At 37.9% G+C, this 26,713-nt stretch overlaps 1 protein-coding gene and 1 pseudogene across 1 annotated transcript in view; both read left to right on the top strand.

The window, feature by feature from the left end:
- LOC114612319 overlaps window positions 1-1,979 on the top strand; it is a 3,587-nt pseudogene extending 1,608 nt beyond the window's left edge.
- Window positions 1,980-9,232: 7,253 nt separating this feature from the next.
- Cd53 (CD53 molecule) overlaps window positions 9,233-26,713 on the top strand; it is a 33,009-nt gene continuing 15,528 nt past the window's right edge. The window contains exons 1-3 of the mRNA XM_028757255.1: window positions 9,233-9,338; window positions 9,657-9,758; window positions 11,426-11,517. The gene's annotated coding sequence lies outside the window, so the exon portion shown is untranslated. The remainder of the gene's footprint in view (window positions 9,339-9,656; window positions 9,759-11,425; window positions 11,518-26,713) is intronic.

The following is a 26,713-nucleotide window of genomic DNA, read 5'->3' as shown; positions in this document are numbered from 1 at the left end:
TTTTTTCTTGAAAGGCCTTTTTTTTCTGAGATTCATTTATTTACTTATTTATTAATATGAGTACACTGTAGCTGTCTTCAGACATGCTAGAAGAGGACATTGGATTCCATTACAGATAGTCGTGATTATATATATATATATACATATACATATATATACATATATATATATATATATATTACGTGTATGTATGTATGTATGTATGTATGTATGTATGTATGTATGTTTATGCCCAGGGGACAGATTTGGCTTAATTTAAACCCAGTAAGGTTGAAGACAAATGGTTTGATCTGGATAGAAAGAAGAGAAAAGGTCAGTCCCTGCAGCCGCCCTCAGCCAGCAGCTGGGCTCCACCTCGGGTCAGCGTCTGCGGGGGGCTCGACTAGGCAGTTGACGGGGTGGCAGCCGGGCGCTCCTCGGGATTCGGCGGCTGCGTCTCCATGGGTCCTGGCAGCCGCGCCACTGTGCTGAGTGCTTCCACCACTCCAAGGAGAAGGCATTCAGAGTTCTTGGATAAGTTGGCCTTGTGAGGAGCTGACAATAATTGATTCAATCTCTAGGTTTTCTGTAGGCACACTGAGAACCCTGAGCAGCTTTACTAAGGAAGAGTTGGACTGCTACATCCTCGATGAAGGCTTTACTGCTAAGGACATTCTGGACCAAAAAATCAATGAAGTCTCTTCCTCTGACGATAAGGATGCTTTCTATGTTGCGGACCTCGGAGACATTCTAAAGAAGCATCTGAGGTGGCTAAAAGCTCTTTCCCGTGTTACTCCCTTTTACAAAGTCAAGTGTAATGACAGCAGAGCCATAGTGAGCACCCTGGCTGCTATCGGGACAGGATTTGACTGTGCAAGCAAGACTGAAATACAGTTGGTGCAGGGGCTTGGGGTGCCTCCAGAGAGGATTATCTATGCAAATCCATGTAAACAAGTGTCGCAAATCAAGTATGCTGCCAGTAATGGAGTCCAGATGATGACTTTTGACAGTGAAATTGAATTGATTAAAGTCACCAGAGCACATCCAAAGGCAAAGTTGGTTTTACGGATTGCCACTGATGATTCCAAAGTAGTTTGTCGCCTCAGTGTTAAGTTTGGTGCCAGACTCAAAACCAGCAGGCTTCTCTTGGAATGGGCAAAAGAGCTAAATGTTGATGTCATTGGTGTCAGCTTCCATGTGGGCAGTACTGACCCTAAGACCTTCGTGCAGGCAGTGTCAGATGCCCGCTGTGTATTTGACATGGGAACAGAAGTTGGCTTCAGCATATATCTGCTTGATATTGGTGGTGGCTTTCCTGGATCTGAAGATACAAAGCTTAAATTTGAAGAGATCACCAGTGTAATCAACCCAGTTCTGGACAAGTACTTCCCAGCAGACTCTGGAGTGAAAATCATAGCTGAGCCAGGCAGATACTATGTCGCCTCAGCTTTCACACTTGCTGTCAACATCATTGGAAAAAAAAACAAAAAAAACATGTGGAAGGAGCAGACCAACTTCGACGATGAAGATGAGTCAAATGAACAAACCTTCATGTATTATGTGAATGACGGAGTATATGGATCATTTAACTGCATTCTTTACGATCATGCACATGTGAAGGCCCTGCTGCAGAAGAGACCCAAGCCAGATGAGAAATATTACTCATCCAGCATCTGGGGACCAACATGTGATGGCCTTGATCAGATTGTTGAGGGCTGTAATCTGCCTGAAATGCATGTGGGCGATTGGATGCTGTTTGAGAGCGTGGGTGCATACATCGTTGCTGCTGCTTATACTTTCAACGGATTCCAGAGGCCAAACATCTACTATGTGATGTCACGGCCAATGTGGCAACTCATTAAGCAGATCCAGAGCCATGGCTTCCCGCCGGAAGTGGAGGAGCAGGATGTTGGCACTCTGCCCATGTCTTGTGCCCAGGAGAGCGGGATGGACAGTCACCCTGCCGCCTGTGCTTCTGCTAGGATCAACGTGTAGATGCCATTCTTGAAGCTCTTACCTGCAAGTTTAGCTTGAATTAAGGCATTTGGGGGGGGACCATTTAACTTAATTACTGCTAGTTTGGAATGTCTTTGTGAGAGTAAGGTTGGCACCAATGCAGTATGAAAGGCTAGGAGATAGGGGTCACACTTACTGTGTTCCTATGGAAACTTTGAATATTTGCTTTATATGGATTTTTATTCACTTTTCAGACATGATACTAACGTGTGTCCCTCAGCTGCTGAGCAAGCATTTGTAGCTTGTACATTGGCAGAATGGACCAATGCTTGTGTTGTGACCCATTTTGAAAATAAAATATCTTGAAATAAAAAAAAGAAGAGAAAAACAACTATTTAAAGAGAGTTACTGTTCAGATTACAAGCTTCCATATATCAAGTAAATCACAGCCACTCCTGCTGTAATTTAAAAGCAATTGCTTTCAATTAATACATAGTAATTATATGCATTTATGGATACAATGTCATAATTTGACTGGTATAAAATGAATATGATCAAATTAGAAAATTAGTATGCCCATCACCCATCTCTTTAAATATTTATCATGCCACTTTATTGGAAGCCAATAAACTCCTCTACGCTGGCTCTTCATACATTAAATATATTGCTGCAAATTAATGTCATCCCATCTTTGTACAGAATTCTATAACCTTTTCCTTGCTTAAAGGAAAGCAAAAAGTTTCCTTGCTTAACTCTCTATACAATCTTATATTCTCTCTGTGGTGCTTTGAATAAGAACTGTCCCCTACAATCTTGGGTATTTGAACACTTGGTTCTTGTTGGTGGCGGTGTTTAGGGAGGTTTAGGCACTGCAGCCTTGTTGGAAGAAGTATGTCATGAGGGGCAGGATTTGATACTAAAAATTTCCAACTACTAATTTGCTCTCTCTGCTCTCTGCTCTCTGCCTTGTGCTCATGTTTGAAAATGTAAGCTCTCAGCTTTCTACTTCTGCTGCCATGCCTGCCACTTGCTGCTGTGCTTTCCAGACATTATAGACATTATCCCTTTGGAACCATAAGTGAAGATAAACTTTCTTCCATAAGTTTCTTATGGTCATGGTGCTTTATCACAGCAACAGAAATGGAACTATTATATCCTTCCATTCTTCATAGACTGTAATTATCACTACCCCACAGTCCTCTATATTAGCAATTTTAGGTTTTCCATGTGATGAATAATATGCAGTACTTACCTTTCTGTGCCTGCTTTATTTTATTTAGTATATGGACCTCTAGTTCCATCCATGTTACTTTAAATAACAGGATTTCAATACTTTTATGACTGACTGCTTTACGCTATTTAGGACCACATAGCCAAAGCTTGTCTCAAAACAAAACAAAACAAGTTAAAAATTAAGCAAAACAAAGGAAAAACTTAAAATATCTGAAAAATGTACAATCTGAAAGCTATTTGGAAATGGAAAACATACAAATGGAAAAATATATAAAACAATGTTCAACACAAATCAAGGAAATAGAAGTTAGTACCACTGTTTAGTATCATTTTACTGTAGCCAGGATGATTAAATTTAGAAAAAGTCATTTTTAAAAGAGGATGCAGACAAAGGGGAACTCATCAACTGTTGGTGAAGAATACAAATGAGTACAGCCACTATGTAAAATATATAATGTGGAAGTTCCTTAAAGAACAGAAAGTACCATATATTTGAGCTAATTGTCTCATTTCTGGGTTTATATCTAAAGAGGATAAAGTCTTTAAATCTAAGAAACACTTGTGCACAAGTGTTTATTGTACTGTTATTCATAATGGCCAAGGCATGCACAATTAAGATTGTAGTATTTTAAGCTTCTAGAAGTCTATATTAAGTTCATCCTCAAAGTGAGAGTAGAAATTGGGAAAATCTGTCATAAAGTGACAACAAATGAAGCCTATGCCACTTATAGACACATTCTTTCTCATGATGAGAGACAGGATGCTGCCTGATGCTCTGTATGTTTGTGACTATATTTCCAGAGCTGTTTAGTCTGTTACTGATAGATGAATTAAGGTTTCAATGTATAGTCAAGGTTGCAGCTGGGTCAGGACAGGGGTCAGGAAAGGGGTCAGGAAGGATATTTCATAGCTATTGGCTACCATCACAGCGATTAGTTGACTGATTGACAGTCCTATCAATCTTCTTTTTTTGAGGTTAGGCGACCCAGCGTGGAAATCTGAGTTATACTGCCATCAGGTTTGGTAGCTCTTAACTATTCTCATGTATATGCGTTCAAAGAAGATGGAAAGCTTAATAAGAGAGAGTCACATTATCCTGTTGAAATAAAAAGAGTCTATAGGACAAAGGGACCTCTTCTTGTACATTCTGGGCTCTGCCTGTCTTTCTAAGGAATAAAAGTTCAAGATTATGATAACTGCTGGCTTTCCAAATAGCAGAGATCAAGGACCAGTCTCTTACTGTTTTATACCTTAGGCTCTGAATGTGAAATAAGTCAGGAAGATTGGGTAGGTATTATCTAAGAACTATATGGAGAGTAATAAGTAACATTTTATCATGCTTAAAACTTTATAAAACTTTTCCATACTCCTCATTTGACTCAGAAACAGAAGTTATTCCTATGGTACATAAAAATTTACCAAGACCCAAAGATGCTAAGTGACATGCTGGATAGTTTTATGTGAACTTGATGCAGCTAACTTCATCAGAGTAGAGGGAACCTCAACTAAGAAAATGACTCCATAAGATTTGTCTATATGCAAGCCTGAAGGACATTTTCTTAATTAGTGATGTCCCAACCAATTGTAGATGGTGCCATCTGTGGACCTGTGGTCCTGGGTTCTATAAGAAAGAAAACTGATCAAGTCATATAGAGTAAACGAGGAAGCAGCAGTGGCCTCTGCATCAGCTTTTGCCTTCAGCCTCCTGCCCTGTGTGAATTCCTACCCTCGATGATTTTGATGACAAACTGTTCAATGGAACTGTGAAAAATTGAATTCTTTCTTCCACAAGTTTCTTTTAGTCATGGTGTTTCATCATCACAACAGTAACTCTAATAAGACAGTGACTTTCTAAACTATGTTTGTGGATATTTTCTGTTTTCCAGCACTATGCTGTTTCTACTGTAACATATTCCTAGGTCTAAGATTCAATAAATCATCTTTTTCTTCATAAAATTTGATCATGATGATTTATATGTTATAGAATATAAGTGTTTAAAATTCTAAAATTTGGTTCATACAATCTGGATAGTCATGGAATTTTCAAATACCATTTATTCTGAGAAGTGAATTAAAATATGAGTACCATAAATTTGATATATGTTGTTGAGAACTTATATCATTTGTAGGATCTAAAGTGAATATCTATAATGTATCACAGGTATTATATATGTCCCCAAATATACTTTGGCACATAGTTTGGCACATATATTTTTAAACCAAGACTTGGTTAATATATTATGTATCAACAAGGTCAAATCATGAGCTTGAATATCTATAAGACCCCTCTGTTTTATTAAATCAAATCATATTTTTACTTATTCACACAGGGGTTATAAACACAAAAAGGCAGGACATGGGGGAAGGGGATGACATTGGAGCATGGGTGTTCAGGGGGAGTACAGATATCTTTCAGAACAGGGATCAGCTGGGTGAAGCTTCAGGGGACAGGTCACTATGACTCTGCCTATGATTCACTTATCCTTATCTAAGTTGGTATTATCTGCCAAGGCTACCTATTTACAAGGTCTATGACTACTCAGGCTGGTAAATTTCCACAAAAGCTGCCTGTTTACAATAGCTTATAGCCATCTGTTTTAATGTTTATCCACAGAGACCCAAGACTTGGTGTTAGTATACAAGTATGACAGGCCTATTGCTGATTTTAGGCCTATGGCTGATTATAGGCCTTCAGTATAAGCAGGGCTGCCCCTGACATCTCCTCCCTTCTCTAAGTATAGAAGGGCTGTGGTGATTCTAATCTTGCAAAGACAGGGATAGAGGCCTGACCTCCAGTAATTGAAGGGGACTTTGTAATGTCTCCAAGACCCCTTTTCTATTTTAAGGGTGTTTCCTGTTTTAGTATTATTCTGGATCATTCAACAATATAGAATTTCCTGACATTGTGTTGTTCCTCTTATGGTTTTGTTCTCTTTCTCCAAATGGATGGTAGACATTTATGGACAAACAGAATTAAAATAAATCCTATTAAATTCAGTTATAATTTGCCACACCATCATTTAAAAACATTTGAAGTTAACATACAAAGTTTCATTATGGAAATTTCATAATACTTAGTTTAGGTTGACCCTTTATCTTAGAGGTTCCCAACCTATGGGCTGAGATCCCAATGGAGATTGAGGTTTACAAGTTTGCCTAAGACCAACAGAAAACATAGATATTTACATTAAAATTCATAGTAGTAGAAAATAACAGTTATGGAGTAGCAGTGAAAATAATTTTATGGTTGGGATCACTCCAACAAAAAGAACTGTACTAAAGGGTTTCAGCATTAGGAAGGTTGAGAATTATTGCTCTATCTTCTACCTTATTCCTCTACTCCAACTTCTTACCTTTGTCCTCCTGTATCCATCCTTAATATTCCATTTTGTGTTATTTGTATATATATGATTTCATAGTTGACCACTTGGCATTAGATAAGCATTTAGGGTACTCAGTTCTAGGAGAGACTAATTCTACCTAAGCAGTCATTAGTTGTCTGTAGTAATTCTTTGTCTAGGGGTGGGATCCCATGAAATTTCCTTCTTCCATGTATGAGATTTCCTCCTTCTAGCATGTATGTTGGTGTTGTCATTTTCATACCTTGTTTAGGCAGCCATATTGTTGGGGTATTATGGGTGCAGCTTCCCCGCCACTTCCAAGAGCACAAGAAGGGGAATAGCAGAATACAAGTGATATGAAGGATGAAATGAGAAAAATGGGGGAAGTGTAGGTGAAGAGTGGGGAGATCAACATAGAAAGAAAGGAGGGATAAATAACACCAAGCATGATTGAAAAAGCCATAGGAGTTATACTAGTTTTTATTTATCCCAAATTACACATAATACATATAAATGAATGTATATAGTTTAAATGAAATTTTATCACTTGGAGTGATAATATTCCCCACAAGATCCATAGCCTAGATAACAAAACTCCCCATAACAGGTATGATGAAACTTCTTTTGAGTTGCTAGTCAGGAGAGACCAAGAGATGCCCAAAACAGCATAGAAAAAAAATCAATTATTTAAAACTCTCAGGTAACACTGTACTGCTGAGGGAAATCAGGACAGGAACTCAAGCAGAGCAAGAACTTGGTGGCGGGAACTGATACAGAGCCCATGGTTGAATACTGCTTACTGGTTTGTTCTTATAGCTTGCTTTCTTATAGCACCCAGGTACACCTTCCCAGGAGTGGCACCACTCACAGTGATCTGGGCCTGTATCAATCACCAGTCAAGAAAATGCAGCACAGGTTTGACTGCAGACCAATTTTGTACAGACATTTTATTTCAGTTAAGATTTCCTTTTCTCAAATCACTCTAGCTTATGGCAAGTTGACATGGAACTAACCAGCACAATGACCTCCCAGAAGTTCAAGTTAAGATCCTATTGTTGAAACATGATGCCCTTCAGACACAGGACTTCTTGGATTTGAGCTAGGTTTGACTTGAAAGCCTTCCCTTTGAAGACTAGCTTTCATAATGTCAGAAGATGCTATGCAGTCTGCCAAGGGAGGAACACAACCAATAGTCCTATATAGCTGCACTGCATATGAAACAAAACAATGGCCATCATGATATGATATCCCTAAAGGTTCAATAGTGATGCTTGTACCATGGTGGTAATTAGCAGCTATCTAATTGGACTTAAAGCCTGTTCAATTAGAGGAAAACCATGCTTGGTCCTAGAAAGCTAGCCTATTGCCAGGGGCTGGTGAAGTCATGCATGTTAGAGGAGAATCTACTACTTCCACTTTACTAAACCAATATGACTCCTATTGTACTCTAAATACTTATCCTTATGTCCACAGGTAAGTGGAGGTCTCAATCCTCATCAAAGAAACTTCTCTGCAAAGCAAACAGATCATTACAGAAAGCTACAACTGGTAAAAATGGAAAAATATCTAACCACAAAGGGGGGTGGCCCATCTTCAATGGATAAATCTCCCATACCTAATGTCTTAGTTAGTGTTTTATACTGCTGTAAACAGACACCATGACCAAGGCAACTCTTACAAGGACAACATTTAATTGGGGCTGGATTACAGGTTAAGAGGTTCAGTCCTTTATCATCAAGGTAGGACAATGGTAGAGCCCAGGCAGGAATGGTACAGGAGAGTTGAGAGTTCTACATCTTCATCTGGAGGCTGCAAGGAAAATACTGACTTCCAGGAAGCTAGGATGAGAGTCTTAAGCCCACACCCATAGTGACAGACCTACTCCAACAAGGCCACACATCCTAATAGTACCACTCCCTGAGACAAGCATATACAAATCATCACACCTAATGATCAGAAAACATCAACAAAGTGGGGGACATGGATCTTATAGTCAGTTAAAACTTCCAATGGAGGGATAAGGACAGCAACCTACTCACAAAACCTTCGACCTAAAATGTGTCCTGTGTACAAGATGTTTAGGGATAAAGATAGAGCAGAGATGGAGGAAATAACCAATCAATGACTGGGCTATCCCATGGGCAAGTGCCAATCCCTGACACTATTAGTGATACTCTGCTATGATTGCAGACAGGATCCTAGCATAACTGTTCTCTGAGAGGCTCTATCTAGACTGAAACAGATGCAGAGACACACACCCAAATATTTGATGGAGCACAGTAAGTCTTGTGGAAGAGTTGGGAGAAGAATTGAGGGACCCAAAGAGGTTAGGGACTCCACAGGACGATCAACAGAGTCAACTAACCTGGACACTTGGAGGCTGTCAGAGATTTAACCACCAACCAAAGAGTGAGCATGGACTGGATCTATGCCCCTGGCACATGTGTAGCTGATGTGCACCTTGATCTTCATGCAGGTTCCCCAACACCTGGAGCAGGGGCTGTCCCTAAATATATTGCCTGCCTATGATATAGTTCCTCTAACTGGGCTGCCTTGTCTGGCCTCAGTGAAAGAGGATGTGCCTAGTCCTGCAGTCACTGATGTGTGATGTGTGTATGTCTCTCTCTCTCTCTCTCTCTCTCTCTCTCTCTCTCTCTCTCTCTCTCTCTCTCTCTCTGTGTGTGTGTGTGTGTGTGTGTGTGTGTGTGTGTGTGTGTGAAAGAGAGAGAGAGAGAGAGAGAGAGAGGCAGACAGAGAGACAGACAGAAACAGAGACAGACATAGACAGAAAGAGAAAGAAAACCAGGGGGGATGACTCCCCATTCTCAGGTGAGGAGAGGAGGCAATGGGGGTGTAGTTGGGAGGGGTAACTGGGAGAAGAGGGAGGGCTAATATTGGGATGTAAAGTGAATAAATAAATTAATTAAGATGCCAGGAGAATTAGTGGAAATATGCAGCTACTGGGGGTGGGAGGCAAGGTGAACCTTTAGAAAATCCCCAAGACTTGGGACGTGAGAGGCTCCCAGGTCTCAATGGGGATGACCTTAACCAAAATGCCCAACAGCGAAGAAACCACCTCTAGTAGATAGATAGGGTTCCCAGTGGAGGGATGGAGTCACTAAACTACCTTCAAAATGTTTGACTCAGGACTGACTGTTTCTGTCTGAAGGAAATGCAGGGACAAAAATGGAGCAAAGATTTAAGGAAAGGCCATCCAGTAACTGGCCCAACTTGGGATCCATCTCATGGGTGAGCACCAAACTATGATACTATTACCAATGCCATGTTGTGGTTGCAGACAGGAGTCTAGCATGGCTGTCCTCTGAGAGGCTATACTAGTAGCTGACTGAGACAGATGCAGATACTTACAGCCAACCATTGGACTGAGGTTAGGGACCCCCCATGGAAGAGTTAGTGAAAAGATTGAAGGAGCTGAAGGAGATGGTAACCTTATAGGAAGACCAATGGTATAAACTAACCAGGACCCCTAGAAGCTCCCAGAGACCAATCTACTGACCAAAGTGCATACATGGGCTGCTCCATGGCCCCCAGCACATATATAGCAGAGTACTGCCTTGTCTGGTCTCAGTAGGAAAGGATGTTCCTAATCTTGTAGAGACTTGATGCTCCATGGAAGAAGGATGTAGGGGATGAGATGAGGGTGGGGAGGTGAGGGGAGAGTGGATGGGTGGGGAGGTGGGGGAGCACCTTTTCAGAGGTAAAGGGGATGGAGTATGAGGTGACGAGCTCTTGGAAGGGACACCAGGAAGTGTGGAAACATTTGGAATGTAAATAAATAAAACAATAAAAAATTATGGAAAAGGGGATTGAAAAATTGTAAAAGTCAAAGAACCAGGATTCATCGTAGTTTTAATTTGTGTTTTTTTGCTGGCTGAGGATGCTCAACATTTAAAAAAATATTTGTTATCCATCTGTTTTTCTTTTTTCTTCTTTCTTTTTTCTTCTTTCTTCTGTCTTGTTAAGTCTATTGACCTATTTATCAATAAGCAGTTTTGAAAGTTTTTTTCCCCTTTTTGGTACTTAATTTGTGCAACTCTTTATATTTTTAAATATCAAACCTCTGTTTGACATACAGCTGCCAATGGTATTCTCTTCTGTAGTCTATCTCTTCACTTTCTGAGAGGCTGTGTAGATTAATTTTCTTTAATCTTATTTTTTTAACTCATGAGTGTATTTCCTGTTCTATTGGGATTCTATTCTAAAAGGTTTTGGTTATGCCAATATTTTGAAGTGTTTTCAATAGTAGTTTTAGCATTTTAGGTTTTAAATTAAGGTCTTTGGTCCACTTTAATTTATATTTGTGAAGGGTAAAACAATACAGATTTAACCTAATTCTTTGTTAGTAGCTATTTAATTTTGTCAGCTTTTATTCAATATGTTTTAGTTTTTCTAGTTCATGAGTTGATACACCTTTGTCCCAAAGTAGGTATCTAAGCCTATACAAGTTTATTTCTGTGTCCTTTACTATGCTCGATTAGTCTGCAAGTATGTTTTGGTTCCAGTACCATGCTGTCTTTGTCAATATGGTTTAGTAGTATAATTTGTGGTCAGGTGGTCGGGACACATACACAGGAACAGATCCAGAGGAGATCCACAGGTAATTTGTAGTTGCTGCTTCAATTGAGAAGCACTGTTCTATGGTCAGGAACTATCACCCAAATTACTGTAGCGTTCACCAGGACTCAGATTGGTATGTCAGACCTTCTTTAGCTCCCAGAAACCAACTTAGAATAGGCTGGGCGTAGAAGTCTCTAAAACCCCACTGAGGAACAGTTGAAGATCTGAACCTAAGAGAGAACATTCAGTCTCACTTCCTCACTGTTCTCGCTTGGGTTTCCTGTCACCACAGCATGATCGTATTTTTTCTCTCTTCACTTCTCCTTTTACACAAATAGACATAGACTTCTGGGTTACCAAGCTGTGCTGGCCACCTTAAAGATAGTCAGCGAATTCTACCTGAAGTACTAAGGGACACTGCCTTCTAAAGGTAAGACTTACGACTTTAACAGCTCTGAACCAGCTAATGCAGCACACAGCATTTTGAGGGTCTCTATACATCACTTTAGTAACTTTAAAATGTCTGGTGTTTACAAATATTTAGATCAGCACTTCCCTCAGGCAATTGGGCTAGAAACACTTTGATTTAATTGGTATTTTATTTTCTGATAACTCTTTGGGTCTGAGCCTCCATGAGCTTACATTATTATGGCACTTGAATTGCCCACTGTATATGGTGGCTTCTAATGCTTGAAGTTTTTTAGGTGAGATGTAATTGGGAAGATCTTCTATGTTGTTTAATCTTTAGAAAAGTTGAAGTTTCATTTTAAAGTGGGGAGGAAAATCATAGCCAGAGTGATTTTGAACAGTAGCGGGAAGACGTGTTGTCTTTGTTTGAAAACATTTTAAAAGGAAAGTTAGTGCTGCGACTGTCATGTTTCGGTATAAGGTAGGTAAAAAAAAAATCTGTAACATAGGTATTCTGCAATGTACTTCATGATTTTATTCCTATGTACCCTCTAGGGATACTTAGTTTTGGGGCTTTCATAGAGGAAGATAAACACTGTGATCTGAAGGGCTTCTTTCTTTGCATTAAATGATCTATGATATACAAAGCATGAACATTGACAAATCTCATATAAAATGTGCAGCCGAGAGGAAACCCATATAACTTGATACAGTAGTAGTTTCCAATTTGCAAACCATTCTAGTCTGTAAGTATTCAGAAAAAAATGACAGTCAAGCTTTGGTCTGTACAAATCGTCTGTATCAGGTCTTTCTTGGTCCAAGAACTGTGAGAAGCTCATTTGATTATGATTTAAAGGGGAGGAACTAAAGTACCCATGTCCACATTTACTCACTCAAGATTCAAGGGAGATGTTTGGGAGATAGTTGCAGCTTATTGGAGCCTCCTTAGAGGCTACTAAACCTTATGTTTAGATATAGTGACCTAAGTGAACTAAGTTAAAACTCATGAGCGAGGCACCCCTCGATGTCTGACAGTATACTGTGGATAAGGAACAGAAATGAAAGAGAAGGGAGAATTTTTCCAGTAATAGTTTTGTCCTTGAGGACCTCTTCTGCACAATCATATACATTAGAAGATTGAGCCAAAGAAGAATTGTATCTGCTGTGTGAGCAACGGTTTGCTTTCTCAATCTCGATCCAAATCTTCACTGCTTTGAAACTGGTTGATTAAGACCAGATGCTGAACTGAAATGTGGTTTCCTGTGTGGGCCAGTAAAGGTTATTTTTGCTTTTAGATATGATGTTTGCTTATCTTTATGCTCACAGGAAGTGATTCACAGCTCAGGCCAACACAGCTACCTCACTAGCACTCAAAGGATTTTAGTTTTTTTTTTTTTTGTTACCAAGAGGCAAAGATATAAAGGAAGACATCTGTTGTTTTGATACCTTCTATGGCCTCTGACTGCCTAGAAGCCTCAAACTAGGGTTTTGCTTCCCCATTCTCTCCTACCCTGCAATGTCCCAAGGCCAGGCATTGTGCTCAGGTGCTGGAAACACAAAGTTAATGGATGTGATTGTCAATACCAAAGAGATGACCATGGAGGGTAGATATAAGGACACATAGAACACAGTAGACTCTGCTCTTTTCTATAAAGTAGGGAGAATGTACACAAAATACAAAAATTCAGGAGTTTTCCAGACTCCCTGAGAAAAGAGACTGCTACGAATTTATTATAGAGACCAGAAATATTAACACTATATGTTACAAGACACTATATATGTACTCAAAGAAGTATTACCCCACCACTTCCTGCCCCAGGCGTGGTAGAAATGAAATTAAGCAAGAGAGACTAGTCACATGATTACAGGAAGCACCAAGCCCTTTCTCCTACTAGGCAACTGAAAGTATATGGCAAGTTTACTCAACAGACAAGCGTTGGGTGTATCAAAAGGCAGAGCCTGAGACTTAGATACAACAATTTTGATTGAATGTGGCTTTGAATTAGGGTACAGATCCCCTCTAACCTGGGTGTTTCATGTGATCAGGAAGGACTTTAAGGAATAAGAGCTTTTTCTGAAATTATAGGCATCCCCCTTCTTTCAGTTTCCATTCAATGACTAGTATTTTGATGTAGTTACAGTGGTTTGGCTTGTTTTCATAATCAGCATATAGTACTTTATACACTAACAAGAAGCATCCACTGTGTGTAAGGTTGCTTTGAAGACTAGGCATCTGCCCTTAGGATGTTGTTCTTTGAACTAGGAACTTGCCCTCAGGATGGTTTCAGGATTGACTACCACTTCAGGTGTATATGCTGAGTCAAAATAATCTATAGAAACAAGACACCTATCTAGATCTGGCCTCCAGGATTGCTTCTTCCTGAACAAGAGGAAGGTTGGATACTCAGTTTGGGAAGAAAGGTTTTGAGAAAGACAAAAAATAGGACTGGAGAGATGGCTCAGCCATTAAAGGGTAGACTCACAACCAAAACTATAAGAGAAAGAGAAAATTACATAATTTCAAAGCTAATAGGTGAGAACTTATAACATAATCCATTCATCTCTATGTTAGGGTATAGATGCAAATCTTCTCTACTGACTGTCCATTCTTACCAAGTAGAATAGTACCATTTACTGTAAAGTTCTTTATAATTTTAGGAAAATAAAAAGGATATTATGTCTACTGGATGGACTGTGTAAGAGCTACAGATAATGGCTCCTAGTTTAAGTAATAGCCTTATTATAAAGATTGTTATCCCATGTAAGCTACTAGTAACATCTAGCTGAGCTCCCAGATGGGAGAAAATGCCCCCTACCATCATTTGTGTTTATCTTTATTCACCTTTCTTTTCTTTTCTTTTTCTCTTCTTTGTTTTTCTTTTCATGAACTTTTTCTTATAAACGGCAAACAAAAAATTTAAAGACGTGTTTCAATAAAACAAAATGAGGAAAAAGGTGATTAAAGTCTTTCCAGCCCATGGTACATTTCTCAGAAGCTCAGGGCCTCTCTCAGAAATGACTTGGTTTTTTAGATGGCACTCACTGAACCTCTGACACTGAGCCATTCAGGAAACTACCACATTTACACCTTAGAACAATATGAGGGCAATATTACTAGTCCAGTTTAAAGATGGGGAAACTAAAAGTTTGACAGCTTAAGGAAGTTGTACAAGCCTGTACTTTTAAGGGGCAGAGCTGGACCTTAAACTAAACCTGATTCTAAAGCTTTTGTTTATCAAAACATGATCTGTACTCATTGAACTTGATGAGTCATCTTCATTAAGTTACGTTGCTCACGTACGGTTTTTCCATACATGGAAGCAACTTCAGGTCAGTGATTACTTGCAGTCTGACTTCACTTGGTCCAACCTGCAAAGCACCAAGTCCACTAAAGATCTATGCTGTGCTGAAGCTTATATTAGGCTGGCATGCAGTCACAAGTCTTAATGTATCTGTGGAGCATATCAACAAGAGATATGCTCTCCCATAAAGGTCCACCTGTTGAGTTGATATGTGTTGGGCTGCCCAGAATCCCAGAATAAATAGACCCCAACATCATGACACAGTGTTAAGAATAAGAATTTTTAGTATAAAGTTACATAATTTTGTAAATATACTTTTCTCTTATAGACCCACAGTGAACATTAGTTTACAAATTATTTAAAGCTGCACAGAAAATATCTTTTCTCCAGTCCACATTAGAGTGTCTACTGTTATTCTTGTTCAGCTCATGATTAAGCAGTTGTGTGAGACTTAATGTAGTTCCTGACATTCGTGGGACACACAACAAACTCTCTGGTCTTCTAGCTCTTACAATATTTCTTCCCTCTTCTATACAACGATCCCTGAATCTTAAGTATTGGAGTTGTTTCAAATATGTATCCATTGGGGTTGGATTCCAGAATTCTCCTTTTGATTGAATGTGGTTTTCTGTAACAGGTTTTGTCTATTGAAAAACCAAAGTTTCATTGATATGGGGTAAGAACTACACTGATCTGTAGGCATAAGGATAAATATTTAGAATGTAGTTAGGATTATTTTTATTTAGTAAAGTGGTAGTTGTTGATTTGCCTCTATGATCAGTAGCCCTGGGTTGCTGGTTAGGTTTCTTGTATTTTCCTCTTGTTGAGTGGGTTGTAAGTACAATGAGATACCTGATCGTTACCCATAAGTTATGTATGTTATTACTGCATGCTTAGGGTTATCATGCAATTCTGGTCATTGTTAGGGTTCATAGGCATCCTATCTGTGTAGGGCTGTTGGTTGTTTCCCTCCTTTGGATGCTTACATGGCACCTGAATTAATGTAATTTACTTTCAAAATGTTCTGACCATAGATTTCTTGCATTCCTTTCTGCCTTGCTGTTGGTTTTGTTCAAAAAGAACTAGTTAGTATCTCATAAATGTGAAAGCAAAGCTCCTTGGTGGTGTTACAAATTGGCCTCTGAAACTGAATTAGATAAAGTCAAAGATTGAGAACTGGTAGGGTATTTTGATGTTTCTATCTAACCAGTGCCATCTCTAAACTTGATCTCACTGGTGCTGCAATTGCAGATGAAAAGAAAGAGATCAAACTAGAAACCTACAAGATAGTTCACTAGCCCAAGCTCTTTACTTGGAGTAATTAATGTTTGGCTCTGGCTCTCACACTGGGGCCTGGGATTTGGTGCCAGATCACTGTGGTTTATAGTCTTGGAGGTTTTCTGGAAATTGACGTCAGGAGCTTTCTTTATAAAAAAAGAACCCTATGAGAATGCCGTGAGTCATGGTGGCGGAAGTGGCAGATTTTAACTGTTAGGTAAATATCAGTTCCTCTGAACGTTAGAAAGAAGAGTGCGAGGTTCCAAAACTGGCCTGTAAGGGTGAAGAAGTGGTTGGTGAACTTTTTGTCTCAGTTTATACGAAAATAGGGCCATTGTAGCATTTTGCAACCATAGTGGCTATATTCACCAACTGAGCAGATTTTATATTTCAATTCAACATGAGTATGAGCAAATAGAAAATCAGAAAGGAAAGAAGCAGATATCCTTTCGTTTTTTTGTAAAGAACAGACTCAATGGTGACTTACTCAGGGATGTGAGTACCTTGGTCATTGATGCTCTGTGGAGAACTGGTTTCTATGAGTCTGAAAAAGCTGTGACAGGACTCAAGGATACTGGGACTTGTGTAACTCTAGGAGAGAGCTCACTTGATTACCTTCTGTTAGTTGATGAGAAACTTATTCTCCTATGCTTGAAGCATAATTTATTAACAACAACAACAACAACAAAAATCCCAAGGTTCTTGACTCTGTTGTATCTTGTTCTTTCCACTATATTTTCCACTTTATTGATGAGAAGTACTCCAGTATCTAATTATAGTAAGTTAATTTGTGCATTAATACATTGAAGAGCATTTGTTTCCACTTTGGGACTATTTACAAACCAAGCTGCTGTAAACATTATTGTATAATTCTTTGTATGAGAATGTACTTTTATTTGTTTTTCTTGAGAAAATGCCTATAAGCAGAATGAATTTCATGTTTAACGTATTTTAAATAACCAGCAATTTGTTTTTCAATATAAACATATCATTATAAATCCTCACTAATAGCATATGAGAATTGCTATTAGTATTACCAAGACTTAGTATGCTTACTTTTTTTTTGCCTTCCAACCCTTTATTGATCAAATGTATTCATAATCATCAGAATTGCTTGACATGTTTTGATAACTATAATCAAATATTTACAGGATAAAAATTTCTGGGTAATTCTTTGTGGTACATAAATTTCATGCGAAGGAAACATTTTAACAGGCTAAGACCTTTTTCTTTGTTAGAGATTGAACCAGGCCTTCATGTGTGGCATACAAGGGGCTCTACTGTATGCTTACTTTTAAAAAATATATATTAGCTTTATTAGAAGGTGTATAGTATAATATTATCATTTAATTTTCATTTTTGGACTGACAAGAGAAATAAATAATAGATCTCATCTGCCAACCACATACTTTTTAGAATAAAATATCTATTTAGACATTTGTCCAACGACAGGGGGACCGGAGCCATTACAAGGTCCCCTTCAATTCCTGGAGGTCAGGCCTCTATCCCCTTCTTCGCAAGATTAGAATCGCCACAGCCCTTCTATACTTAAAGAAGGGAGGAGATGTCAGGGGCAGCCCTGCTTACACACTGAAGGCCTAAAATCAGCCATAGGCCTAAAATCAGCAATAGGCCTGTCATACTTGTATACTAACACCAAGTCTTGGGTCTCTGTGGAAAAACATTGAAACAGATGGCTTTAAGCTAATGTAAACAGGCAGCTTTTCTGGAAATTTACCAGCCTGAGTAGTCATAGACCTTGTAAATAGGTAGCCTTGACAGGTAATACCAACTTAGATAAGGACAAGTGAATCATAGGCAGAGTCATAGTGACCTGTCTCCTGAACCTTCACCCAGTCGATACCCTGTTCTGAAGATATCTGTATTCCCCCTGAACACCCACACCCCAGTGTCATCCCCTTCCCCATGTCCTGCTTTTCTGTGTTTTTAACCCCTGTGTGAATGAATTATGATTTGAAAAAATAAATTACTTAAAAAAGATATTTGTCCATTTTTAAATTGGGTTGTTTATTTTTTTACTGTTAGGTTTAAAAGCATGTTATACATTCTGAGTAAAAACATTTACCTTCTTTTTTTCAATATAAGGTTTCATTATATCATTTATAACAGTTGTTCTCAACCTGTGGGTTATGACCCCCTTAGGAGGTTAAATGACCCTTTCACAGGGGTTTCCTAAGATCTGTGGAAAACACAGATATTTATATTATGATTCATAATAGTAAACCCTGCTCCAGCCACTGAACAGAGCAGTGTCGAGTGACCCTGGCTCCAAGGCACCTTCACCACCAGCAGCAGGGTGACCTTAGGAAGTAATGACCATTCAAAAACAAGGCAAAAAAAGCACACCCATGACCTTACCAACACCAAAGAAACATCTAAGCAATAAAATGGAAGACTAACCAAAGATTTGGACATTACAATGTTTACTGTTATTCTCTATGAAACTAACAACTGCAAAGCGAACGAGCCAGCAAGTGTCCACCAAGCTGTGTCCTGGGAACCTGCACAGGCTCAGGAGAGCAGCCTCCCCAGTTTCAGCAACCTAGTGCTTTATATTTTTTCCTGGTTTTTACTGTTTTGGTAATATGAATTAAAAGAAGAAATATTAATACCACATGAGGATTGACCCAACCAAAGAAATCTGAAATATATAGTAAATGTTCTTTTTCCTTTGTTGTTCAGTTTGGATGCTGGTGCTAAACTTCCAAGTGTCATGATTTAAGAAGAAATTTTATGCCCTTATTTATTCCTAGGATGGCGGGAGAACATTTTTGCTTTCTTATATAGCTCTCTCTGAAAGGTGCAGTAACAAGTTCCTCAAAAATAAATTTTTTACCTTCAAAGGGAAAAAATGATTCATAATAGTAGCAAAATTACAGTTATGAGGTATCAATGAAAGTAGTCTTATGGTTGGAATCACCACAACATGAGGAACTGTAGAAAAGATTGCAACATTAGGAAGGTTGAAAACTACTGGTTTAGACTAACACTGAACTCCTTGTCTGAAGAGATATTCCTGCCTCAACTTCCCACTTCTTGAATAGTAGGGACTATAGGGATCTTTAACTTGGACTAAATTTTAACTCATATGTTATTTGTAAATGTTCTCTTCCTGTCTGTGATCTCTCTTCCCCCTTTCCCAACAGTGTCTTTAAAGGAGCCCCAACTTACCAGTTTTTGGACTGACTTTTCGTGTTGTATCTGACAACTATTTTACAAAGCATATTGGGTAGTATCATCTCTGGCATTGCTTTGTGCTTTTAGGTTTTTGCATCCATATTCAATATTTGTTTATAAATACTTTTGATATAATAACTTTAGAGCAAAGATTTTTAAAATAAATATTGATATTCAATTGTTTCAGTGTTGTTTGTTGAAAAGAATATTCTTTATTACCTACTGTATTGACTTTACATATTGATTGTAAATCAGTTTGCCACAAATATATTAATTCTATTTAGTTTCATTATGTTGTTTAGCATCAAGATTAGATAAATTTTAATGTTATAGCTTTATATAAAGCAATGAAACTAGAGAGTATTTGGACTTAAACTTTGTTCTTTATAAGATTCACTTTACTATTCTAAACACTTTGAATTCCTAAAGGATTTTAGAATTTATGTATTAGTGTCTACATATAAATCTGCCATGAGATTATAGATTAAGATTATAAGGAATTTGCATACATGTGAAGAACTGACATTTTAACAATATTGTTAAAATAGATCTATGGACATAGTATAACTTTCCATTTCTCATATATTTTTCAAATTCAGAAACACTTTTTTTTTTAGTTTTTACTATATAACTCTTGTATAGCATTTGTTAGATTTATTTCCACTTATCTCTGTATCTTTCATAGTTGATGCTGTTCTTTATAATAACCTCAAAAGTTTATTTCTTATCATTTCTTGTATATAAAATACTAATAGTTTTTCATTTTTCCTTTTAAAATATATTCTTTGACAATGTATCTGATTATAGTTTCCTCTCCCACTACTCCTTCAGTTCTTCCCCACTTCCCTTTCCTCTAGATCCACTATCTCTCATATCTCATTAGAAAAGAATGGCCTTCTAAGTGATAACATCTAAACATAACAAAATAAAATATAATGAGATGAAGCAAAACTATTATATTGAAGTTAGATATGGCAACTCAACAGGAGGAAGAGTCCCAAGAACAGGTATCAAGAGTCTGAGACCCACTTGTTCTAGGAGTCATGAGTCCCATAAATATACTTAGATAGTAGCTATAACATATGCATAGAGGACCTGGTGTAGACCCATGTATGCCCTGTACTGGCTGCTTTAGTCTCTGTGAGCACATATGCATCATTCTTAGTTGATTCATAGGTCCTTGTTCTCCTAGTGTTCTTTATTCCCTATTCCTCTTCCAGTCTTACATGCCTCCTCTTCCACAGGATGCCCTGAGTTCTAAGGTGATGTATTTGATGGAGACCTCCCATTTAGATTTTCTTTTTTGTATAATATCTGTCTATGGGTCTCAGCATCTGTTCCAATCTACTACTGGAAGCAGCTACTCTGATGATTACTGGATAAGGCACTGATATATGAGTAGAGCAGAATATTATTAGAAGCTATTTTATTAATGTTTTAAGAATAATGTTTGTTTTACCCAAGGTCTCTGGGCTATCTATTCTCTGGTTCTTGGTTACCCAAGCAATGTCAGGTATAGATTCCATCATGTAGAGTGGGCCCTAAGTCAAATCAGATGTTGGTTGGCTACTCCCACAGGTTCTGTGCCACCATTGCCTTAGAATAATTTGCAGGTAGGACAGATTGTAAATTAGAGGTTTGGCGACTGGTTTGGTGTCAACATTTCTCTTCTGGTAGCCTGCAGAGTACCTTTCCACACTGAAGAAACTAGAACATAGTGGTGAGTGCTCCCTGTAGGCACCAGCTGGACTTCTCTATGTTCAATGAATTGTGTGACTGTTACTTCAGCAATGGGGCTGCAGTGTCAGTTTGTAGAGACTTTATTGACCTATCAATAGCCTGGGTTGCTTAGGGATTTCCATGGGACTTCTTGGACAAAAATTCAATTGAATGTAACCAAGTCCTGCCACAGGAAACATTGCCTGGTGACAAGAGATGGCCAGTTGAGACTATATCTTCTATTACTAGGAGTTCTTATTAGGACCACCTCCATACATTCCAGAAAGTTTCTACTACACTAGGTTTTCACATCACTCCTTAAACCTCCCAATTCCAGCATTGTATCCCTACAATCTCTCTCTCCACTCCATCTCCACAGCAACCTGTTTTCCTCATCTGATACCCACCCACCTTTGACTGAGGATAAGAAATCTATTATATTACTCCCTCCTAGGGAGATCCATGCTCCCTGTCAACCCTCCTCTACATAACTTCTCTGATGCTGAAGACCATAGTTTGGTTTTAATATACTTGAACAGCTAATATCCACTTCTGAGTAAATATATGCCATTTTTATCTTTCTGGTTCTGGGTTGCCCCATTCAGGATGAGCTTTTCTAGTTTCATCTATCCTGTAAATTTCATGTCACATTTTTAAACAACTGTAAATTTAATGATGTCAGTTTTAATAGTCCATTTTGTAAAAGTACCACATATTTTTTCAATCATTTGTTGAGGGACATGTAAGTTGTTTCCAGTTTCTGGCTATTATAAATAAAGCCACAATGAACATGACTGAGCCAAGTACTTTTGTGGTAGAATAGGGCACTGTAGTACTTCCAGAAATCAGGAATGATGTACTAGAATAAAATAACAATTCTTTAACACTAGAATAACAATAAAATAAAACAACAATTATAATAAAAGAATAATTCTTTTATTGTTCAAGATAGTTTTAGCTATACTTGATTTTTTGTTTTTGTTTTACTCCACATGAAGTTGTGAATTGTCCTTTAAAGGTCTGTAAGAATTGTCTTCGAATTTTATGGGGATTCTGTTTAATCTGTAGATTGTTTTCGGTAAAATGGTAGTTTTTACTAGGTTACTCATACTGATCCATGAGCATGAGAAACATTTACATATTCTGATATCTTCTTCAGTTTCCTTTGTCAAAGACTTAAAAGTTTTTATCCTACATATCTTTCACTTGCTTGGTTAGAATTACCTCCAAGATATTTTATATTTGTGGCTATTGTGATGGGTGTTGTTTTCCTGATTTCTTTTTCAGTTCTGTGAATTTGTATACAGGGGGAGACCGATTTTGTGTTAATATTGTATCCACCTACTTTGCTGAAAGTGTTTATGACCTGTAGGAGTTTTTTGGTGGAATTCTTAGGGTCCTTAAGTATATTATCATATCATCTGTGAATAATGATACTTTGAATATTTTATCAATTTGTATCCCCTTGATCTCTTTCAGTTATTTTATTGCTTTAGCTAAAACTTCAAATATTTATTGAATAGTTATGTAAAGTGGATAACCTTTCTTTTGGAATTGCTTTGAGTTTCTATCCACTGAAATTGATGTTGGCCATATGCTTGCAGTAAATTGCCTTTATTATGTTTGTGTATGTTCCTTGTATTTAAAACCCTGTGAGGTACAGGGTTTTAAAGTATGTCCTTATGATTCTCTGGATTTTCTTGCTGTATATTGTTATGTTCCCTTTTCATTTCTAATGTTGTTATTGTGGATATTCCCTCTGTGTCTTGTAGTTAGGTTTTTTTTTAATCATGTTTTTCTCAAAGAAAAAAATCTTTGTTTTATTGATTCTTTGAATTGTTCCCTTTGGTTCTATTCAATTGATTTTTAGTTTATTTCCTGTTTTTACTACTCTTGGGTGAACTTTTTTTTTTGTTCTAGAGCTTTTGGGTATGCTGTTAAGTTACTAGTACAAGATCTCTTTAGTTTAGTTTGTTTTATTTTGTTTTTGTGTCTGTCTTAATGTAGGTGCTTACGGCTATGAACTTTCCTCTTAACACTGCTTTCATTGTCTCCCATAAATTTGGGTGTCTTGAGTCTTCATTTTCATTGAAGTCTTTAATTTCTTTATTTCTGTCTTGACACCATTTTATTTTTCAGTAGATGGTTGTTCAATTTCCATGAGTTTGTAAGCTTTCTGTTGTTTCTGTTGTTGATGATATCTAGCTTTAATATATGGATGGCTGATAGGATGCAGGGAGTTATTTCAATTGTCTTGTATCTGCTGAGACTTGCTTTGTGTTTGAGTGTGTGACCAATTTTGAAGAAGATTCCATGAGATGCAGGGAAGAAGTTATATTCTTTTGTGTTTGGGTGAAATGTTCTGTAAATGTGTTAGATCCATTTGTAATATAGTTTAGCTTGAGTATTTCTGTTTAGATTTTTTCTGGATGACCTGCCCAGTGGTGAGAGTTAAATACTGAAATCTCCTACTATCAGTATATGAGGGTCAATATGTGGTTTAAGCTAAAGTAGTGTAGCTTTTACAAACTTGGGTGCCCTTGTGTTTGCAACATGTATGTTAAAAATTGAAATGTCATCTTGGTGGATTTTTCCTTTGATTAATATGTAGTGCTCCTTCATTTCTCATTGATTAGTTTTGTTAGAAGATTATTTTGCTGGATATTAAAATAACTACCCCAGTTTGCTTCTTATGTCCATTTTATTTTGGAACATCTTTTTTTTTTTTTTCAGACTTTTACCCTGAGATAATGTCGATTGTTGATGTTAAGATGTATTTCTTGAATGAAGGTGAAGGATGTATTTCTTGAATGCAGGATTCTGTTTTAGCATCCATCTTGTTACTTTGTGTCTTTAAATTGGGGAGTTAAGACCATTGATACTGAGACATATCAATGAGCAATGATTATTGATTCCTGTTATTATATATATGGCATATATGTATGTTTGTGCATGCACAGACATGTGCACATCTTTCTTTCTTTTGATTTCTCTGTGTTTTTATGTTTCAAATTTCCTGTATTTTCATACATGTAGTCTGTGGGGAAAATTTAGAGACCGCCACAGCAGTGGGGGCCCGGAGGGGCTTCCATGCTGTGGCGGGTCCCATATTTGGGAGGAATCCTATGATTCCAGCGGCCTGGAGGCCTTGGCGGCAGCAGGCCCCAATGACACAAGAAAGTCCTTGGTTCCAGAAAGGTTTATTGTCATAGCGGATGGTGGATGGATCTAGGCGTACCCCCCAGAACTCAGGGCAGTCCCGAGTTATATAGGGAGGGAGAAAGGGGGAGGATTGGGGGAGGATCTGGGGAAGGCATGCTTAATTTGCTCTGCCCTCTGGCCTTCATTAGTATCTAAATCCCTAAGGCCTGAGGCCTATAGTCTGGCCTATGTGACTGAACAATGTAATTTTATGAAGACATGACTGCTTTTTAGGACCCTGGATTCTGGGGGGCGCCGAACTCCTGCCGGTACTCACGCAGAGTCTCGGGGTTCTAGGCACCTGCTCAACCATGACCCAGGATACCCTCATGCAGTCCCACAGTAGTCAACTTTCTCAGGCTTGAGTTTTTGTTCTATCATATTTTGTAGGGCTGGATTTGTGTGTGTTTGTGTGTGTATGCATGTGTGTGTGTTTTAAATTTGTATCACAGAGCTATTTTATTTTCTCCATCTATGCTGCTTGAAAGTTTTGCTGGGTATACTAGTCTTGGTTGGCATCTATAGTTTCTTAGAGACTTAATCTTTTCCCCTTCAATCTTTTAATATTCTTTTTTTCTGTGTTGAGTGTTTTGATTATTATGTGGCAAGGATACTTCCTTTTATTGTCTAATCTATTTGATGTTCTGTATGCTTCTTATATCTTTATAGGTGTTTCATTTCTAGGTTAAGAACATTTTCTATGATTTTGTTGAAAAATTTTTTCTTGGTCTTTGAGCTAGGCTTCTTCTCTTTCCTCTATACATATTATTCTTGCATTTGGTCTTTTCATAGTCTCCCAGATTTCCTGGATGTTTTGTTTTAGAGGTCTTGTTGATTTAACTTTTTTTTTTTGACAGAAATGTCCATTTCTTCTATTGCATTGTCAGTGCTTGAGATTCTCTCTTCTATTACATGTTTTCTGTTGGTAATGCTTGCCTCTATAGTTTCTGTTTGAATTCTTTAATATTTCACTTCCAGAATTCCTTTAGTTTTTGTTTTCTTTATTGATTTTATTTTCAATTTTGGATCTTCAACAGTTTTATCTATTTCCTTCCACTTTTTTTCCTTCTTATATTTCCTTAAGGGATTTATTCATTTTCTCCTTAAAGACCTCTATCATAATCATGAAGGCTGTCTTAAGGGTTTTTTTTTCCTTGTGCTTCAGGTATGTTGGGATATTCAAACCTTGCTGTGCTAGGATAACTGGGCTCTAGGGGAGACATACTTCCTTGGCTGTTGTGCTTTTATCCTGCATCTAGACATCTGGGTTTGGAATAATTATAGGTCTAAGTGATCTTGCAATTTTCCTTGTTGGATGGGTGTTTTGTTTCTTGGCTTCTATTTTCTCTTTGAATTTTATGTGAGTGTTATGGTGGCATGTTGTCTCTTTTCCTGGCCTGCTTAGCTGCTGTGTTTAAATGGAATTCCTACTGATGGTGGAGGCCCAGATATTGGAATGAGTTGAGAGAAGGAAGTTTGGAGGATAAGTTCTTTGTGATCTGTTGGGAATGGGATCAGAAAAAAAAAGGAATTTCAGCTATAGAATTGGAGATGAGAATAAGGGTGTTGGATCTCAGGAGCAGTAAGGGACATATGAGTCTGACTTCAGCTTACTTGTTGCCCTGGAGTAGTGAACCATAGTTTAGCAGGGGATGACTGCTCAGGTTGGGGGGTCTGCAACAAAGAGAGAAGTAGAGGGAGGAACGTTAAAAGGGGGAAAAGATCTGGCTATTGTGATTGGGCTAGCAATAAACATAAAACTCCTGGAAAATGCCCAAGAACTTGCTATTCTACTCCACAGATATATGTAATTACTTTTTTTGCAACAGGGTCTAACTATATATCATAGGTTGTTCCAGAACATGTGACCATCCTCCTGCCTTTGTTTTTGAGTGTTTACAAGCAAGTGTTAGGATTACATCATGTGCTATCTTTGTCCCTCACCCCACCTGTTCCTTCTGTATTGAGCTCCCTTCTTCTCTGTTGGACCCCTAAGCTATAATTATTAATTTAAAATATTATTTCTCTTTATTTTTGAGAATTGTTTGGATGCATATTAATGCATTATGACTATAATCACTCCCAGCCTCCCAAAACATCATGAATCCAACTGAGTTCAGTCAATGCATGCATTGGTGTGAAGCATCTACTAGATCATTGGCAAATGAGCAGTGACCACTCTTTCAAAAAATTTTGGTTCCCACTCTCTATTTCACACCACTCATCAACTCCAAGTGCAAGTAAGTTCTGGGCCTCATGAGATTTTCTAAATTCAGGCTGGGATTTTATAGAGGGCAACAGTGTATATAACCACAGTTGCTTTGAGTTAATGATACCACATTTCCAATACATGAATTTTCATTCTTCTTTCCTAGACGCAATGTTACTGCTTTTAAAAACTTCCCCTTTATATATATTCTTAACTTCATATAGTACTGTTCTTCACTGTCAAGTACCTTTTAAAGATATTTTTAAAATGTGATAGTTAACTGTGACAACAAAACCCCAATCAACCAACCA

Source organism: Grammomys surdaster, unplaced genomic scaffold, assembly GCF_004785775.1.
Source record: "Grammomys surdaster isolate TR1022 unplaced genomic scaffold, NIH_TR_1.0 126158, whole genome shotgun sequence".
NCBI classification, from domain to species: Eukaryota; Metazoa; Chordata; class Mammalia; order Rodentia; family Muridae; genus Grammomys; species Grammomys surdaster.
This window is presented reverse-complemented; position numbering and strand designations above follow the sequence as displayed.